The 15141-nt window shown below is 39.6% G+C and overlaps 1 long non-coding RNA gene across 1 annotated transcript; it reads right to left on the bottom strand.

Moving 5' to 3' along the window:
* On the bottom strand, positions 466-14969 carry LOC110255408. Its single transcript, XR_002335559.1, has 2 exons — positions 14698-14969; positions 466-13964 (listed from the first exon to the last, which is right to left on the bottom strand). It is a non-coding gene; the product is annotated as an uncharacterized LOC110255408 (long non-coding RNA).

Below are 15141 nucleotides of genomic sequence, written 5' to 3'. Positions count from 1 at the left end.
CCTCAAAACACATGACGCATGTATATCCTTCCATGCACTGTTCCACTGTCAGGCCCCAATCTCCAATTCCACCCACTGACCCCTATCCTCTTTCTAACCTAAGACACACACTACATAAGACACACACCCTTTACCTTTTTGGAGTCCTAACTCCTTTCAACAGCTTGATCTACAAACTAAGGTGTGGATGACTAACAATGGTGTCGTGATTCAGCCTCTCCTTGGCTAATTGTGTTTCTAAAGAGGCTTAATAGAAAAGGTACTGTCCTCAAATACATACCTTAAAAAAAATAAATAAATAAATAAAACGGCCACACTGCAGCATATGGAAGTTCCCAGGCCAGAAATCGAACCCTAGCCACAGTTGCTGCATACACATCTTTGGCAATGCCAGATACTTAACCCACTGTGCTGGACCAGGGATTGAACCTGCACCTCTGCTGCCAACAGAGATGCTGCAGTTGATTTTTTTTTTTTTTTTTTTAGAGCCACACCTGCAGTATATGTAAGTTCCCAGGCCAGGGGGCAAATCCACCTACACCACAGCCACAGCAATGTGGGATTCGAGCCGAATTTGTGACCTACACCACAGTTCACGGCAATGCTAGAGTGAGGCCAGGGATCAAATCAGCATTCTTACGCATACTAGTAGGATTTGTTTCTGCTGTGCCACGAGAACTCCCTGCTGTTGAATTCTGAATGCACTGTGCCACAGCGGGAACGCCACATATTTTTTTTTGAATACATGGAACATTCAAACAATAATTTTTGAAGAATAAAATTATTTTTTGTCACAACAAATTATAAAAAGGGGCAGCACAAGAGAATTTTGGGAGGTGGTAGAACTGTTCCATATCTCAATTATGGTTATTACATGATTTGGCATTTGTGAAAACTCAGAATTATACATCAAAAAGAGTGAATCTTACTATGTAAATTTAAAAATTAAAATGTTTTAAGAGGGGGAAAAATATCATTTTATAGCCCATTAATAACCTTTAGGGGCAACCAAAATGCAACGCTGGTCTTATAAAGAATAATATTCTAGTGGTAGAAATTTAGTTGCTCAATCAAATTTCGTGGAGAGATATTTTCAGAGATTTTAGAATTTTTAAACCGGGAAATCATCTATCCACTGTAGTATTATACTGTAGCTTTTTTTGGCTTACAGATCCATTTTTCCCCTCTCCCACATAAGACTGTTAGATTCCAAAGGGCATCTCCCTGTGTCCCTGTTTAGTTATCTTGGTATCCCCAGACTCTACCTAGTATATCTGACACCTAGTGGATACTCAACGAATATTTGCTGAAGAAGTAGAAGTCCTGTTTTAAGCACAGAAGGAAAAGTGAAAGTAAATATGATACAGCCCCTGCTCTCAAAAAACCTTAAACCTTAGTGGCCATGTACCCTCAATATAGTTAGTAGTACACAAGCACAAGTGGGAAATGAAAGAGGAAGGAGGTAGGGGAAGATTTGGTGTAGGCTGACTACTTTTTCTATCTAAAGATGTTTTACCTATTGCAGGGTACTTTTTTTTAAAGAAACAGGATGAAAGAGCCTTTGACAAAACTGCGTCTTCTTGGAATCGAGGTCCCAAAGGAAAACCATAGTCACTAAAAACTAAGCCATTCTGAGGGCGGTTCAGCGGCTTCCTTAAGAAAATAAACGTAGGCGTTACAGTAATGGCTTTATGGTCATGGCATTAAACACATGACATAAAGCTCAGCTGTTATTTTTATTCTTAAATATCAAGGGCCTTCTCTGTACTGGGAATCAAGGATTCCAATTCAGTCTCCCATCCAGGCCATCTATGGTTTCATAAACAATACTCTACTTCTTTCCAATGTCTGAAACCACTTCACTAGCTAAAAACAATCATGAGAAAACAATCAGGTGATAAGAGGTAATATAAGTCAATTATTACTTACAGGATTAAGCCAGCCATGAAAGTGTTATAATTTAACTTATTTATCCATTAAATAATTGGTACATGCCTACTGTGTATGTGCCAGGCAGAAGAGACCATTACCTACAGGTAACAGTGACATTCAGCTGTCAAATGCAATTTACTGGTTTGTGACCTAGTCATGTTGTGATTTTGTTAATAAAAGGGAAGGAAAATTAGAAGGTAGAATCAAGTTGTTTCCCAGACATTGTCATCGGCTTTTGGGGAACAGCGTAAATTTTAAAAAATGTTTTCTAATTTTCTCTAATGGTGTACAATTACACACTGGTTTGAATTGTAGGTCTAATAATAAGTATATTCATAACTTTCAAAATATAAAATCGTGTCCTGTGGCTTGCACAGAAACTACAAGTTAAAAAGGAATTCTGGAAATCAGAATTGTTCTGTAATATTTAGAATATATCATCACTATATTTATGCTTCTAAGTACCAAATTGCCTGAATGACTATTCTGGAAAGAAAATAACTATAGGTCAACAATCCCTTACTGAAAATCCTTGGGACCAGGTGTGACTGAGAATTCAGAGTTTATGGCAGTAAGGTCCATATGGATACTGTGTATCATAGAATGTTTCCAGCAGGCTCTGGGGCAGCATGCTGTGATCTAAACCTATTTCTGTAGTGAAGTGAATGAATGCTCACACTATGTAGCACAGGTAAAGCCTATAAATGGTTTCATCTCAGTACAGGCAAAGCCAGGTTTTACTTCTCTGATACCCAATTTCTTTACATGTAAAAGAAGTTCTATTTACCTTCTCCAAGTTATGGATTGACCAACTTGAGTGCTTGAATCAGAATTGAAATATGCATCTGTATCATGAATTGAGATATTGTTCTAGTGCTCCTCACATGAATCAAAAGCACCTGAAAATCATTTCACTTTCATGAACATCTTCTTAGTCTAAACAAGCTATATGAAAACATACCCACTGATACTGATGGGTGTAGCTAAGAGAATGGGCATCAGAAAATCCTTTAAGCTGTAAACTACCAACACAAACCCCAGAAACCTTGAAATGTTTTTCTTAAAGGGTAGAATAGAAAAGATACCAAGAACAGTGACCAAAGCAGAGAATACTGCAGCATAAATTGTAGCTTATATATATTTAAAGTTTTAAAAATAATTATTTTCAAGAGACTTTTAAAAACGTGATTTAGGTAGTTACCATTGTGGTGCAGAGGAAACAAATCCCACTAATATCCATGAGGATGAGGGTTCAATCCCTGGCCTCACTCGGTGAGTTGGGGATCCAGTGTTGCCATGAGCTGTAGTGTAGGCCAATGGCTGTAGCTCCTATTCGACCCCTAGCATGGGTATTTCCATATGCCACAGGTACGTCCCTAAAAAGCAAAAAGCAAAAAAAAAAAAAAAAAAAAAAAGAAAAAGAAAAAAGATTTAGGAATTCCCTGGTGGCCTAGGAGTTAAGGTTTGGCATTGTCACTGCTGTGGCTCAGGTTGTACCCCTGGTCCAGGAACTTTTGCATGGCAGGGGTGCAGCAAAAAAAAAAAAACTTTTTTTTTTTTGCTTCTTAGGGCTGCACCCTCGGTATATGGAGGTTCCGAGGCTAGGGGTCCAATCGGAGCTACAGCTGTTGGCCTATACCACAGCCATAGCAACACCAAATCCAAGCTGCATCTGCGACCGACACCACAGCTCATGGCAACACTGGATCCTTAACCCACTGAGCAAGGCCAAAGATGGAACCTGCAACCTCATGGTTCCTAGTTGGATTTGTTTCTGCTCCACCAAGACAGGAACTCCAAAAAAAACAAAACACTTTATCAGGCATTGCATACAACCGTGGAAAAGAAAGTTTCTATCATTAAACGGTTAGCCAGGGTTCTTAATCAGGGGTTTATAAACAGAAATCTGGGGTCCATGAACTTCGATAGGGGAAGAATTACCTCTCTATTTTCAATAATTTCTAAAAAAACTTGAATGCAGGCAACAGATCACAGAACTACCCACAGTAAATGTGACTATCATAGCCGAATTCTGCTCTTTCCCTATTACGACTGTTGCAGATAACCTGAAATGACTTATGTTCACTATGCTGAAATTACAGTAGTAATCACAGCCACTCTTAGATCTTGTTAATGAGTCAATAAAACATATTAAGTTTAAAAACTCTGATAATTATTTCAAAATTAGTCTCTCTTTGTAATTCAATGTACTGTACTTTAAGCTTTCCAAAAACATCTTTTTCTGAAAAGTGATCCAGTGACCTCACCAGATTGACGCCACTACACTAAAAAGGTTGAGTTTAATGGTCTAGAGGGTCAAAGTCATCTTTTGCTTTTTTTTTTTTTTTTTCCTTTTCTTTTTAGGGCTGCACTTGCAGCCTATGGAGATTTCCAGACTAAGGGTCAAATCGGAGCTACAGCTGTGAGCCTATGCCACAGCCACAGCAATGTAGGATCTGAGCCATGTTGGCAAGCTACGCCACAGCTCATGGCAACACTAGACCCTTAACCCCCTGAGCAAGGTCAGGGATCGAACTCACAACCTCATGGTTCCTAGTAGGATTCATTTCTGCTGCACCACAATGGGAACGGCAGAATCATCTTTTTTTTTTTTTTTTGCTTTTTAGGGCTGCACCCGTGGCACATGGAAGTTCCCAGGCTAGGGGTCTAATTGAGGCTACAGTTGCTAGCCTATGCCACAGTCATGCCAGATCCAAACTGTGTCTGCGACCCACACCAGAGCTCAAGGTAACACAGGATCCCCAACCCACTGAGCAAGAGCAGAGACTGAATCCACATCCTCATGGTTACTAGTCAGACTCGCTTCTGCTGAGCTACAACGAGAACTTCTCAAAGTCGTCTTTACACCTCAACAGACCTTTACTGAGTAACTACTCAATCGTATGCACAGAATCAAAGAAATGGATTTAGACCTGGTTGAAACTTTCCCCCATCCCCAAACAGTGATACTTTGGATGTCTGTAATAGAGCACTGTAGGGCTTCTTTTCATTAAAAAAATTTTAATCTAACAATTTATTTATTTATTTTTGGTCTTTTCTAGGGCTGCACCTGAGGCATATGGAGGCTCCCAGGCTAGGAGTCTAATCGGAGCTGTAGCCACCGGTCTATGCCAGAGCTACAGCAACTCGGGATCTGAGCCACGTCCGTGACCTATGCCACAGCTCATGGCAATGCTGGATCTGTAACCCACTGAGCAAGGCCAGGGATCGAATCCGCAACCTCATGGTTCCTAGTCGGGTTCGTTAACCACCGCGCCACAACTGGAACTCCTTAATTTAACAATTTAGATGAAGAGATGGGTCATATAGTTTGTTCACTTTCCTAAAATAAACTTTCTTATACACCTGAATTAAGCAATACTTGTTGATGTGGTTGGATTATATTTTTCATTGAATATATGTACAAAGAAACATCTACAAAGTTTGGTCATCGGTGTCTTAGAACTGCAGCAAGTACTGAGTACAGTGTAAAGAGTGAATTAGGAACACTAAAACGCGAGGGAGTCTATTTATAGAGGCCTGACTTTGGTAAAAGTTATTTTACCTTGATGTTTCAAGTAAAACTAAGTGAAGAGGAATCATCTAGCTTATTTTTTTTTTAATTTTTATTATTTTTTTTTTGTCTTTTTGCTATTTCTTTGGGCCGCTCCCGTGGCATATGGAGGTTCCCAGGCTAGGGGTCCAATAGGAGATATAGCCACTGGCCTACGCCAGAGCCACAGCAACGTGGGATCCAAGCCGCGTCTGCAACCTACACCACAGCTCACGGCAACGCCGGATCCTTAACCCACTGAGCAAGGGTAGGGACCGAACCCGCAACCTCACGGTTCCTAGTTGGATTCGTTAACCACTGCGCCACGACGGGAACTCCGGAATCATCTGGTTTATTAAGCCTACAGATCCCCAGATCTCACCCACAGATTTTTTAAGCAGCATATCTAGGTTGGGACACTAGAATTTGCATTTTTTGCATGTGTCCCAGGAGATTCTGATGCTGGAAGCCTGTAGACTACACTATACAACTAACATTACAGAAAGCTATGTATTTGGCGTTCTGTGTTACCGAATTTTTAAAGGAACAGATTCAAAAAGTTAAACTGCCTAAGCTGACACCTTACCAATATATTTGACCAGGAATCTAGAACCCAGGCCTGACTACAAGGTTAATTCAAGCTATGCCTCTGGAATTTTTTAGAGACCTAATATTCTTAAAGTGGGCCATAAAGCCTGAACTAACATTAGGTATTTACAAACTCTGAAAATGGTTTTATTTTAGACAAATTTTCTTTACCTTCTTCCATGGGGTCCCACAATTAATTGTAAATCATGGTACATATATCACATATAGGAGTTTCTGTTGTGGTTCAGTGGGTTAGGAACCCTACATAGTACCTATGAAGATACAGGTTCAATCCCTGGTCTTGCTCAATGGCTTAAGAATCCAGTGCTACTGTGGCTGTGGTATAGGCCAGCAGCTGCAGCTCTGATTCAACCCCTAGCCTGTGAACTTCCATAGGCTGTGGATACAGCTGCAAAGAAAAAATCACATATAGGTTACACACAAAATATTTATACAGTATATAAAGTACCATTTACTAAACTAGGTATGTAGCAAACAGTTAAAAACTGATGGGTCATTAACTTAGAACATCAAAGCACAGTCATACTTTGCATAATTTAAGTGTGATTTCAACCCAGGCTGACTGGCTTGGAGACCATCCTCTAAACTCTACACTATACCACCTTTTGAGTGTTTTATTAAGTTTCAAATTACTTCCTTAATTCTCAGGAAAACTGAATAAAGCTGTCAAATATTATTTTCTATAGAATTCAAAATCTCAAACTGATGGTTATGCCAAAGGTCACATTAAGTGTTGCGATTCAGACCCAGGTCTGTTGCTAAAGCCCATGCTCTCAACAACTAAACAAATGCTCAGTGTCCTACAGAGATGATCCTATGTGGATTTAACTATCATAATGCACAATATAAACAAATACAATATGACAGATAGGCTGTAGGTCTACTCTGACCTCAACTAGCACAAAAATATTTTAACAGCATGTTCCTGCTAGCGCTCTTGGGAGAATTACCTTTCTGTTATCTGAATTGCTAAATGTATTTTAAGTGAACTCTACACAGTATCAAGATATATTCTAGAAATCTAGGGTTGTTTCAAGCTACAATGGGTCACACACAACTTCTGAGTTTCTACTTAGATTACTGAAAAGCAGAATGGTCTCAGGTACACAAATGACCAGACTATATGAAGTTTGTATCTTTACCAGATCATTCAGCAGGTATTAATAATTAACAATTAAATGAGTAACTACCTTAAATAATTAACTCAGCAGTAAACAAGGGTGTCAAATAACTTTCTGAATTGGGTATAACTTTGGTCCATGACAATAAACAATTACTTCTGTTAACACTGTTCTTTCTTTCCTTCTAAGTGGTCAAAGTGGGAGATTGTGGGATAGTCTTTTATTTGCTAGAAATAGGTTGTCAGCCTAGACAAGTGTCGGCCTAAATTGGGGCATCAGGCTGAATGTACACAGCCTTGCACTATATACTGCAATCCAAGATGTAACTTAGAGCAGAGGACAATTCACTGGTAGCCACAAGTGTGTCTTTTCTTGAAAATTACTCAGGTTATTCCTTCTGGTGCATGACTCATGAAAAGCAACGAAATCACATTTGGACATACTAAATTACTGTGCCAAGATTCAACTTCCTTTGATATATTTTTTGATTATACCAAATCTCATCTGCCTTAGATTCTTTCTTTTGCTGACATCTTTCCATTTATCCTGCCAATTAAACTCCCAAAGGGAAAGAGCAGATCATTTACATTACTGGAATGCAAATTCAGGTAGTGGAAAATTTAGTTCATACTGTCAAAATTGGATTTTCTATTTTTTTGTGGAGGGCTTGGTTGCCCTAAGGTGTTATGTGCTTTTCTCTGCATTTCCACAATCAAACCCTCCTCACTTAAGTAATCTAAAGAATTGGCCCATCTCAGATTTCTCCTCCTCTAGGTAAAGAATACTGATAAAATCATAGCTGGATAAGAAACAGACAAGTCCTGTTCAAGCCCAAACTCCTGGTTCAAATGAGCATCAACTATTTTCTCTGAAAGTGCCTGTAAGGATCCCAGTCAATCTGGCTAGAAAGTATTAATGATACAGGTACCAAGGGCAGACATTATCTTTTAGAACAAGTCATTTTTCAAGAAAGGGGTCATTGCTGTGTTTTTGGGAATCGTCATAAAAACCACTATTCTTTAAACTTTTTTTTTTTTTTTTTTTTTTTGTCTTTTGTCTTTGTTGTTGTTGTTGTTGTTGCTATTTCTTGGGCCGCTCCCTCGGCATATGGAGGTTCCAAGGCTAGGGGTTGAATCGGAGCTGTAGCTCCTGGCCTACACCAGAGCCACAGCAACGCGGGATCCGAGCCGCGTCTGCAACCTACACCACAGCTCACGGCAACGCCGGATCGTTAACCCACTGAGCAAGGGCAGGGACCGAACCCGCAACCTCATGGTTCCTAGTCGGATTCGTTAACCACTGCGCCACGACAGGAACTCCAAAAACCACTATTCTTAAGAGTACAAATTTGGTTAAATGAAAGATTTACAAAGAATTGAAAACTGGGAAGGAAAAAATAAATCAAATGAAAAGCACTGAGTGTCATGGAGAAAAAAACCACAAAAGTACTTCAGAAATCTTCCATATCTTCCCCTGACTTGACTTCAAGCCAAAGTAAAATTTTAAGTCCTAATTCCTCTGGGAAATGATAAGAATGTCCTGAAGTAGAACCTGACTTTGATCTGGAAGGAGAAGATTTAAATATAAAATTTTTTCGATGCCACATGCCCTCTGTAAACTATTATTTCTCACCTCTTTCAGAGCCAAACCTTTTTTTTGGGGCCATGCCCATAGCTAAGATATACTTTTGTATGTTACCCTTTAAGCAACTGCTTTATTTTAGCATGTTTAAAACTTAAAATAAGTTTTTATTGCAGTTCCCTGGTGGCCTAGCTGGGAAAAGATCCTGTGTTGTCACTGATGTGGCACTGGCTGCAGCTGTGGCGTGGGTTCAGTCCCTGGCCCATGAACTTCTGTATGCTGTGGGCAAAGCCAAAAAAATAAACTTTGGGGACAATTGCTAAGAAACTATGAAAGATCCAATGTAATACAACATTAATGGTTAAGTCTGGTAATGCAGGGTAAAGAAGGAGTAAAGCTGAGTTTTTCTTTGGCTCAAAGTGAAGAAAAAAATAGGTTAGGTTATGTCAAGGATTATGGTTCCTGAGTTTTACCTTCTGGTGGTGGAGTTGCTCAAAACAAGTCCCTAGGCTATTCCATTTGTAACCACTTATGTGCCAAATTCATCAAATCGTGAGTTAAGGGTGAGGAGGGTGACTGATGAGCATTTCCTAAAGTGTTTAAGACAGAACTGAGGATTCACCTTTACAGCAAGTTCAAAAACATAGGGCATCATCAGAGTCCATATCATATTAATTACGAATAGTACCTACTTACATAACTGCTTACAATTGTGTATCTCTGTAGTTTCCATGAGTGGCTATATTCACGAACATATTTATATTGGACTAAATTTATATACTTGTTCTTGAAATGATTTCCAGTGCCGCTTTATCCAAACCCATTAAAAACTGAGAAAAACTGTAGGAGGGCTCACTTTTCTGATTAATCATTAGCTACTGACATTTCGATTTTACATCTTGACCTTGGGATATTTACTGCATTTACCTTTTGCAGCAACTAAATCCAGGAGCTAAAATTATGTCAACTTCTTACAAACACAACAGTGGGTCAACTAAAACAAGATTAGAAAACAAGTATTAGTTTTCTGAATATCGTTAACACAAAGTAAACTGTTCAAAATATGAAATATTATAGTTTTCAGAATGAGTTAAAGGTATTCTCTGGAGAAACTCCAACTGCTGATTGTTTGGCATGCTCATCTGTGTCCACTTTAGAAATACATACTATAGGAGTTTCCCTGTGGCACAGCAGGGTAAGGACTCCAGGATGTCACTGCTGAGATCCCTAGCCCAGGAACTTCCACATGTCCCAGGCAAGGGCCAAAACAAAACAAAAAACCCTCCAGAAATATACACCATAGCAGAACTTAACTCAATATAAGGTTATAATACATATACATGTTGGTTTTTTTGTCTTTTTAGGGCCACAACCAAGGCATATGGAGGTTCCCAGCTCAGGGGTTTAATTGGAGCTGTAGCTGCTGGCCTACGCCACAGCCACAGCCACGCCAGATCTAAGCCATGTTTGCAACCTACACCACAGCTCACTGCAACTCACCGCAACACTGGATCCTTAACCCACTAAGTGAGGCCAGGGATCAAACCTGCGTCCTCATGGATGCTAGTCAGATTTGTTTCCGCTGAGCCACAACAGGAACTCCCATAAGGTTACGATATAATGAGAACTTTTGTTAAAATGTTCTTCATTTTCTCCCTTAAGTTTGGTTATCTTAACTCAATTCTGTGATCAGGTTAAAATAATTTTTACTTTAACTGCTGGGTTTACATCACCTTTCATTTCTGAGAATGTTAAGAAAATTGATTTGATCTGGGAAGAGATACAGAAAGGCAGATAACTAATAGTTCTCTTGCATTGAATAGCCTGAAATATAAAAGCATTATTTTAGAACTTTTTGAGGCATGAAACAATTCTAACATTTTTTTTATGATTTAGAATATCATCTTATTTATTTATTCTTTTTACCGCCACACCTGTGGCATATGGAAGTTCCTAGGCTAGGGGTCAAATCAGAGCTGCAGCTGGGGCTTGTGACATAGCTGAATCTGTGATCTAAGTTGTAGCTTGTGGCAATGCTAGATCCTTACCCAAGTGAATGAGGTTATGAAGCAACCGACAACCTCACAGAGACAACGGGTCCTTAACTTGCTAAGCCATAACGGGAACTCTAAATATCATCTTTTGGAGAATTTATAGTGATTCTTAATGAAGGGAGACAGGGTCTAATTTTCATAATCAATTGTGGGCCTTTTTTGAACTACACAGGTACACAAGCAAAATTTTATTGTTATGTAATTTTTTCCACTTCAGCCACCCCAGGCCCTAAGATGATCTCAGTAACAGGAATTTTACATTCCTTATGTGGTATGGGTTAAAAAAAACCCCTGCTGCCCTGTATCACTTTATCAGAGGAAAAAACTGGAAATGTATTCTACTAAGAATTCGGTCATTGAAGTATGACTTACCAATAACTCACTAAGAGTTCATCTGAGGTAATCCCTGTCTTTATGTCCTAAGTACTCGAGACAACTTTTTAAAAACTTAAAAAAATCCACAACAAACTTACAAGTTCCAAGGTCCAAGGTCCTCTACTAGATGCTTCGCATAACTCTGTTTAATCCTCACCAAGAGGCTGCTACTACCACTGAAGCTTAAAATGTTACTAATTTCTGTAAAAAACTAGCAAGCCATTTAATATAGATTTGAAACTGAAACAGCAGGAATCCAGAGGCCACTAATATGGTTTAAGACACTAAAGTCAGCTTTACATAACCATTTCCAAGAGGACCTTCCTCCTCTAAAGGAGGAGGATTCATTAAGGGTTGGATTCTTGGGGCTGCTTTAAAATTTTTATATAGTTGCTCTCTTTCTCATGTTTTTATTCTTCAGCAGTTATGGATGAAAGACTGCTAAGAATTTTGAATATAAAGATCACAAATTTAGTAACTGAGTCAAAATATCTGGAGCTAAAAAAAGGACACTCATATTATTATATATCATGCACCCAAACACCACAAATACTACAATAACATCAATAAGTTTTTAAAAATCAGGGTTTAGGGCAAGGAGTTACTAAAGCAAAATTATTTTCAGAAAATTCTCATGTCCAGATACTTGTTTCTTTTAAATATCTGTTACTTTACCATAACTGTCACAGCTTTGCACTCTTACTGACCAAGTGTCTCTTATGATCAGACTTTCTTAGTATTAGACTAAACCTTCACTCTAAGAAATCTCCAGGAAGCTACCATCTTCTCCAGGAACTACCATGTATAAATTGATCCTTAGGTCATCTATACATCTTCAAAGTACATTTATGAGTACAATTAGTAATAAAATATTTGCTAAAACTTTTGTTATTGTGTGACACACCACAAAAAATACGGGATGTGGAGGGCTGCTCTACTCTACCTCTGTACACTCACCTACAGTATTTTAAAAATACACAACAGCTGGTTACAACCCTGGAGAATAATTCAGCTAGGATGCGTGGGCAATAAGCTAAACACTTCTAGAGTTCTATAGGCAATCCAGACACTTAGCCCCGTTGCAAAAACCCTTGCTGTAACAGAAGTAACTCAATACTCTTTTAACAAGCTATTTATAATACAAATCAAATTTTGAGAGGTAGAAAGAAGGTAGGTTTCTTTATCTACTGAAGGCATTTCTAATTTCACTTTTCCTAATCCAAGTTTTCTCCAGGACACTGAGGTTATTCTTTCAGAAGCTGGCATCACCAACTTCTCGAATACTAGTGTTGTAAATAAAATTGCTATGGAGTGCCAGGATTCTTTTTTCCTAAGAGTCATGGGGTTGTTTTTAGGGCTATTAACTAGATTTGTCTCATTTCTTTATGGTTAGATGTTCAATGACTATAAGGCTGGAAAAATTTCTAATTACCCAAACATATGACGAATTAAAGAAATCACTGCATTATACAAGTCGCGTTTCTCACATATACTATTTCTGAGAAATCTGCTGGGTTCCATTTCCTTCACAAATTTGTCTTCCACAGTAACTCAAATTGAGGTTATTGCTTATATAAAGAAGTATCTTACAAAATAAAGTTTGTCTAAGACATAAAAACACTCCTGATTCACCAAGCCCTAAAAATAATCTGTAAGAATGTGAAACTAAGTCTAAATGTAAATCTGTTCAGTTTATCTCTATTAAGCTTAAAATACCACAGTTATACTGAAGATGAGAAAGAAAATGGTAAAGATTTTTTCCTTTTCCTATACTTACCAACATTACTTGCAAAGGTTATTTCTGGATAACAAATAATTTCATGAGCCTTTCTCATTATTGTATTCATGGACAAGTGAGACTAATACATATTACCTTTGTTTAAAAATGAAACAGGAGTTCCCATCGTGGCACACTGGAAACAAATCCGACTAGGAACCATGAGGTTGCGGGTTTGATCCCTGGACTTCTCGCTAAGTGGGTTAAGGATCCAGCGTTGCCTTGAGCTATGGTGTATGTTGCAGACTTGGCTGGGATCTGGAATGGCTGTGGTGTAGGCTGGCAGGTGTAGCTCTGATTCGACCCCTAGCCTGGGAACCTCCATATGCCACGGGTATGGCCCTAAAAAGCAAAAAACAAACAAAAAACAGACCTGGAGTTCCTGTCGTGGCACAGCAGAAACAAATCCGACTAGTAACCATGAGGATGCGGGTTCAATCCCTGGCCTTGCTCAGTAAGTCAGTTATCGGGTGTTGCCGTGAACTGCAGTTTATGTCCCAGAGGTGATGTAGGCCAGCAGCTACAGCTCTAAACCCCTAGCCTGAGAACTGACATGTGCTGTGGGTGTGGCCCTAAAAAGCAAAAAAAAAAAAAAAAAAAAAAGAAAAGAAAAGAAACAAACCTACTCATCTGATTTATCTGCAGCATGACATATATAAGATCATTCTTCATAAAACTCTTTTTGTAATTGTCATCTGCATACATCTGGGTGATGTTTCTACCATGTTTTTGTCTTTTGTAATCACTCTGCCTAGCCTTTCTTTGATATAATCCATTTATCAGCAATAATTTTAACTCCTAACAGGTGAAGTGCATAGCTCTACCGACCCAGTAATTCGTTACTTTTGTTTTCACAATAACATGCAAAATGAAACGTTTAACAGCACAAATATATCAGCATTTTTAGCCCTTCAGACACTTTCAGGAAGAAATTTCCCATCTTTTCATAGTGTAGATAGACTCTGAAAAAAAAACACACAGCATTGTTTTAGTAACTGGAAAAAAAATCACAGTTCATTTGAGACACTGGGCAAAATTACTTGATCTCAGTTACTTAGTTTAAAAGAAAATCAGTTCCTAAAGTAGTCGTATATATGGAGTTCTACAAATTAAACACTAAATGTATTTTTAAAATAGCGATCCATGCTACCGAAGATCCAGTCTTCGCAGTATTTTTAAGCATACACCCTAAGTTTCTTCAAATGCCGCTACACTCCGGAACCAAACGCCAGCCTTAAACAGGTATTCCCTTACAACATCTCCCTGCCTTCGCGGGCACGTATGAAGATGTTTTAAACCAAGTTTATTTACTTCCGTAGGATTCAGTCCCTGTCACTTCTTTACTGCAGGCCCAAAGCATCGTCCTTTTTCCAGCTCAGCTATCTTCCAACATCGATTTCTTTGGAACCTTTTCCAAATCATCTCTGTATGAAAAACCAGTGAAGGTGCAACACCTTGGGAAGGATTAAGGCTGGCTGGAGAATGAATGACAAGATAAAAAATAAATTTGGGAAGGGCAGCCCAATTCTGTAGGTGGAATCTTCTCCGACCAAAGGTGAGAGTGGCCACGCCGGGTCCCCGCATCTACCAAAAAACACAACCGCCCCGACTATCCTGTTTACGGTGCTCTGAGACCAGGAGACAAACTCCCTCAATCCCTTAATTATAAACGGTGCAAGTGACAGGGACCAATACCTGCAGGACCCTGAGGCCGAGGCCCACTCGGCCTCTGATGCCGCCACTAGCCGGGCTCGTCCGACTCAGTCCCCAGGTACCGCTTCCAGCCCCTCCCACCCCGGTACCCAGGTTCGGAACCCCAGGCTCTTCGGCCCGCTTGTCCTCCTCCTCACCGTCCCCTCTGCACCACCTCTCGGCTCCCGCGTTCCCTAAAACCTCAGCCGGCGCGGCGGAACCTTCCCCGCGCTCCTAACATGGCGGCCGAGTCCCCTTTACTCCCTTGGCCCGCTCTGGGCGCGTCTGACCTTGGCGCATTTTGGGCTTTGTAGTTCCGGCGATAGCCTCTGTGTCCCGCCAGTCCGTGAGGAGACTACAATTCCCAGAACCCTCCGCTTCTGAGCATGGCTATTGGGGCCTTTTGGACAGAGGGATGATGTCATTGCAAAAACCCCACTGCATTCA

The sequence above is a fragment of the Sus scrofa genome, chromosome 9, assembly GCF_000003025.6.
Source record: "Sus scrofa isolate TJ Tabasco breed Duroc chromosome 9, Sscrofa11.1, whole genome shotgun sequence".
NCBI lineage: Eukaryota > Metazoa > Chordata > Mammalia > Artiodactyla > Suidae > Sus > Sus scrofa.
Note: the sequence above shows the minus strand (reverse complement) of the source record. Positions and strands in the feature narration are given on the sequence as shown.